The sequence below is a fragment of the Parasteatoda tepidariorum genome, chromosome 9 (assembly GCF_982258835.1).
Source record: "Parasteatoda tepidariorum strain Cologne lab strain chromosome 9, Ptep-v5.0, whole genome shotgun sequence".
Taxonomy (NCBI): Eukaryota; Metazoa; Arthropoda; class Arachnida; order Araneae; family Theridiidae; genus Parasteatoda; species Parasteatoda tepidariorum.
The window spans coordinates 102,136,577-102,142,755 of record NC_141763.1 but is presented as its reverse complement, the minus strand read 5'-3'; positions in this window follow the sequence as shown (position 1 = coordinate 102,142,755).

The window sequence follows — 6,179 nt, the reverse complement described above, 5'->3', positions numbered from 1 at the left end:
GTTTTCGTTCGCGATTACTCAAACTGTGACGTAACAAAGTGTTGTTTTATAGAAAAACAACAACTTTCATCACCAAATACATTTATTTTTAGTGTACCGTACACAAATTAAAAATACCTTAAAACTTCTTATCTAATTTTCAGATTTTATGCGAATTAATTTGAGTTAGACAACATTTTAAATTAATAAATCGGACACAAAAACGTATTAACAAGACTTTTTTTGTGTTGTTGAACGGATTTCGATTTTTACTTCTCAAAAAAACGGGGATTCTAAAAATATATGGTCCGAATTCCTTGAACAAGGCTTTTCAAAAATGCATTCGATTACGAACAAAATGTATACTTAATGTTGTCAAAGAATATCAAATAATTTTTCATATGCCTTAATATAACAAACTTTAACTGACACTTCTCAGTACAAGTACAGAAACAAATAGATTCATAGGTATAAAAGCAAATTTAAAAATAAAATTTTATCCGTTTGTATGACAGACAAAGAAAAACAATTTATAACTTTTTTTAAATAGTTTTACTAAAAAAAAAAAGTTTAACTAAAAGAAAAAGAAAAAAAAAACAAGAGAGAGAGAGAGAGAGAAAGAAAGGAAGAAACTCCATTCGTTGTTATCGCTTAATAAAAACTTATTTGAAACTTTTTTTAAAATATATTTACCTAGTACTATTATTAATTTTCTTAAAAATTGCTTTTACATAAAGAAATATAAGATAAACTATAAAAATAACTACAGCGCATATGCAAATGTATACTTAAAAATTACGGCTGAAAAATATTTTTTTATGAATCGTTACCCAAAAAAGCACACCCAGGATCATAAACATATATTCCTTCGAGAGTTATAATTTACAACCCCCTCCCCTGTCCGCTCTGCTCCCCAGCCCCCGTGTTTGTCTCTAATTGTTTTTTGGTTAAAAAAAGGACATTTCGTTTATTTTAATTTAATGTTGAAAAAATGTTAGTCGTAACGAGATGAAATTAATCAAAAATAATTAAAATTAATTTTAAAATTAGTTAAATGTACTTAAATTATAATATTTAAACTTAGAAATGCAGACTATGCGAAACAATAAGATATAATTTTACTAGTTAACAATCTATAACCTTATATTATATAAACAGTTCCAACTGAAAACAGTTTTTATCTTTCTTTAATTCTTTAAGCATTTATTTCGATTAAAATGTTAATATTTACCTTTCGCAATGTCTATCTCTCATATTCTTTTCTTTTCTTTTTTTTCTTTTCTTTTTTTTTTTCTTTTTTTTTTTGGCTACTTTTGACATGTCAAGTGGGTAGCTAATAAAACGAAGATCTCGAGAGAGTTAAATTTTTCAACGAAAAATTGTTGCAAAGAAAAAATATAAGTTGTTGGAAAGAAAATTCATAATTCATAAATTCTCATAAATTGTTGCAAAGAAAAAATATAAAATATAATGCAGAAGTTATTATTGAAAACTAAATATATTATTTAATTTATAATGAATGATGGAATGTTTGATTGATTCATGAATTTAATGGGATAATCGAAATTATATTAGATATGTCACAATAATAATATTTTAAATTAAAATAGAAAGGGAACGAAATTGTATTTGTCTCTTTTAATTTACAATAATAACATCTACATTATATTTTACATTATTTATTTGTAACATATGGTGCCGTGACCAGGATTGAAAGGCGAACAGAAAGTTAAGATTCTTTTAAGGAAAAAAAAGTTCAATGTTTGCCTGTCAAAATATATTTAATACATTCATAATTAAATTAAGAAAAAAAATCTCTTAATTTACGAAAAATCACTTGAAAATTTTGAGTAGAAAAAACTCAAATTCTTATAAAATTATAGGTAAATAAAGGTTTAAAAAAATTTTAGGAAAAGTTTTAAATAAAGGGTCAATTAAAACATTTTCATAAAGTGTAACTGTGAAAATTATTTTAAGCAACAAAAAAAAAGAACAAATCCCGTGAAAAAAAATGAAAATATAATTGTTATAAATAACAAACAAACTGGAATTTTGAAAAGAATTCAATGCAGATTAATCCATGTGGTATATTTCACTAAAAATTAAGCAGTTAAAACTGTTTTAACAAATTATCGAATGTAATTTTTAATTTTTTTTTATAGTTATTTCTGAGCATTTTTCTACCCATAAAGACGACTGGAATTGAGCTGAGGCTCTTAACTCCTTCGTTTTCTCTGATAATATTTGCTTTAACATTTGTTGTAATGAAAAGCCTGGAATGAGTTTCAACTAATTCTGTTACATAACAGAGGACCCTCTTGGAGAAACACAAGCCCGCTTCAAAACCGTAGATTTCGAACCTAGTTGAGGTAAATATTTACATTTTGGCAGTTACCTCGGCTTACAGTTAATTTAACGTTAATTTTCTAGTTGGCCATTTCAAGTTTCCAAGTCATATAGCTTTTGCTTAGCTAAACAAAATGCAACGTCCCAAAAGGTGGCAGCTTTGCATACGATTTTTTAATTTAGAGAGCTATTCTTTCTAACTTCACTAAAATCCAAAGCCAAATCATTAATTATGCCTTAAATTTTAAGGGTTTAAAAGCTACCTGAATTAACTTGATAAGATGTCACCCAAAAATGTTTGACCACTTGAAAAGTCAACTTTTGATGAACAGAGAAATATAGAAATGTACGTTCTGCTTAGTAACAAAAATTTGGCAAATTAGATACATTATTTAATTTTCATTGAATTTGCAAAAATTAAATAAATTATTTAATTAGAAAAATTAGTAGTGTGTATTATACATCTACACTAACATAGAATTATCTTTTAGAAACGATCACCAACTCCACATACAGTGCACTCCCGATTATCCGAGTTAATCACCGGGACGGGTCACATGGACAATCGAAAAACACGGATAATCCGAAAATTCCTTTTTATTAAATCAAAAATGAACATCAGTACAAAAAATATAAAAACTACTTACATTTGCATGCTGTATAACATCAAACTAGGAATTTAACATTTACTGTTTAGAAAAATGTGTAATGCGTCTTTGCTTCTGCTGTTTGTTCATCTCTTGCCGTATATTGACACATATTTTACGTACCGTAGTAATGTCACCGTAATCAAATCCTCGTTCTCCCATATAATCAATCTAATAAAGTTTACACAGATTTTAGAGCAGTAGAGTCAGGAATTGTATTTCCCTCATATATTACATTTTCTGCATCATCACTATTTGATTTAACAACACAGTTAGTAACAATTTACTCATCTGTTAAATACTGGAAGTCACGCTCACATACATCACTTAGAAACCAATTTTCCTCATCAAGAAACCTTCGATTTCTTTTCCTTGTTCAAAAATACTGTTATCATATTCTTCAATATCTGAAGAAGATTGTTCATCAAGCGATCTTTCTCCACGATCGTGATAACGATTTTACCTTTGACCATGATATTCCATATACTGCATCCAATAATGAATATTGATTTAAAAAATTTGGTAGTGTTATAACTTCATGAATCACTATTGCTGCGATTATTATCAATAAAAATATTAGATTCATATTCTGTTAATAAATGGCGAGACTGATTTGAAAGATATATTTTACATGCATCATAATCTTGAAAATGTTTCTTTTTAAAAAAAAAATTTGCGACTCCGAAAGGAGCACGGATAAACCGCAAACCGGATAAACCGCAAACCGGATAATCCGCGCACGGATAATCGAGTGTGTACTGTATTTAGTTCATTATATTAATTAGTTAACCCGAAATTTCACACGCAATGTTATCTACTCATCATGCATGATTGATTTAGTAAAACTTTTCCCCAACAGTCCACTGTAGACCAGGGGTGTCCAAAATTTACTGATCATCGGCTTAATCATGATAATGTGTTCAGCATTGCGCATAAGCTGCCTTTACTTCCCAGGCAAGCTGGTATCCATTTATAAGAAGTTGTGTGAGCCTTAAGCAGCCACTGGGGAACGAACTTCAGTTTTTCGCAATGACAGTTTAGTTTTTTAACCAGTTTTTTTGTAATATTTGTATCATCACTTGTGTGAACATTGTTATAACATTCTGTTATTTTGAAGAATATGATGTAATTATAAAAATTTTGTTCTGAAATTTTCTCTTTTGCACACCGCACTAAAAAGATACTTTTACCCTCTCTTGACGTCAATGTTGGATACAAAAATTAAAAGAACAATTACGTGACTATTACGATGAAATACCATATTTCACATACTTTTGATAAATATTTAAGAAAGAAAAAAAAATTATTGAAACTAATAAGCGATATTTTAAATCTACTATGATTGAAAATTATGTTAAACTTTAAACACTGTAAAAAAAGTGATTTTTTTTCTTTTTTTTTGTAAATTTGATATTGTAAAATTATTTAAGCTTCAAAAATCAGAACTAGTTGTAGGGGAAAAGATAATAATACACGTAGCTTAGTTTGAAAGAAATATTCAAAGAAAACACTGAAACATTAGATTCACAATTGGTTTTAAACTTACGATATCACAATTTGTTTTGTTGTGAAGAAGGAAGAAAAACGCGTGAACTGCAAAGGAAGATAAGATACTGAACATTCTTAAAACCTTAGACCAATTGATATTACATCTTACATCGTCATTGAAGGATTAATTCACGTCTAGTTAGTCTTGAGAGAGGATGTCTATTTTTTGAGGGCTAAAAACATGTGATCATTTTAGAAGCTTCATATTTTTTGTTGTTGTTTTCATATTATTTAGTAGATTACAAACTTCCTTTCTGCATTTCCAATGAGTAAGATTACCAGACGTTCTCAAATCTTGAGAACAGTTTTCAAATTTCAATGATTGATTTCAAAAAGTCCTTATAAAACTTGAGGACAGAAAATTTTTTGCACGTGTTCTCAAATACGCTTGAATTTCTCAGGGAGCATATAATATTTTTATATGCAGCATTAGAAGCATGTGAAGCATTAGAAAAATCAGTAATGCGTATGTTCTCTATACAAAATAGTTTTGTCTTACGGAGAATACAAACTAAACGCAAAAACACACCATGCTGAACTGAGGGATGAAAATCCCATACTCGTCTTAAAATAATCTCAACAAAAAATAAATACATTTTAATAGAGATGTCTAGTCTGACGTCATTTCACTTACCTGTCCACAGGCAATCCATCAATGATCAATCAGTTACAGAAAGCTAACAATATTTTTGGCATGCGATGCTACCTTTATTTGAGATGGGAACCCCAATCGTCCGAGCTCCGCAGTGGAGTGATCGTAAAGACACGGTTCTCAGTAAAACACAGAAGTCAAGCATCACTGGTTGCTGTCAGTGAATGAGTATGGGACCACTCCGTACTGTGAAGCGCTCGACTTCTCGAGCAGGTCGTCAGACTAGCAAAGTGGAGGAGCCATCCCCTCTGCAGCGGATCGAAGTTGTGTTGTTATGTTTTCGTATCATCCTCAGGAATGAATCCCAGACAGTCGTCAATAGCTCATTGTGCAGTTCTAGTGCGACGTAAATAGAGTAACTACCTGCCGAATCAACCGGCAATTAATTACTACAATTGATTTATTTATTACCCTCAAGTGATGTAGTTTATCCTCTGACAAGGACATTTTTATAATCATATACTCACTCATTTTGCATGCGTTCAAAAACAGAATATTACATGCTCGTTATATTACTTAATTATTTAACTTTAATAATTCTCAACCTGATATTTTTTGAAAAATATCTTTGTTCATATGATTTATATTTCCATAAATATATGCGTGTCTTTAAATCGCAAAGTTTTTCGAGGACACTCCGATGATTTGTTCCCAAATCGGGGCTTATAAATCTAGTCACCTTACCAATGAGCCCTGATTTCCACTAGTTTTAAATGTTTTTTTTATTACTTGTACTTACTTCCCCTTTCTGCTTCAAATATTAATGCATTTGAGGCAGAACCTAAACCGAATATATATAAAATATTTGCGCCCCTATTAATTAAACATTTATTTTAAACTAGATATACCAATTTAACCCAGGTTCGTATAAATAAATATATATTCAGAATTCTTGTAATTTGCTCTCGCAATGCTCGTAATTCTCAAAAATATTTTTTAAAAGTTACACCTCGTTCTCTTTCAGAACTTTGTTCAATGAAATTTTCAGTTCCGCATAGTTTCCTTAC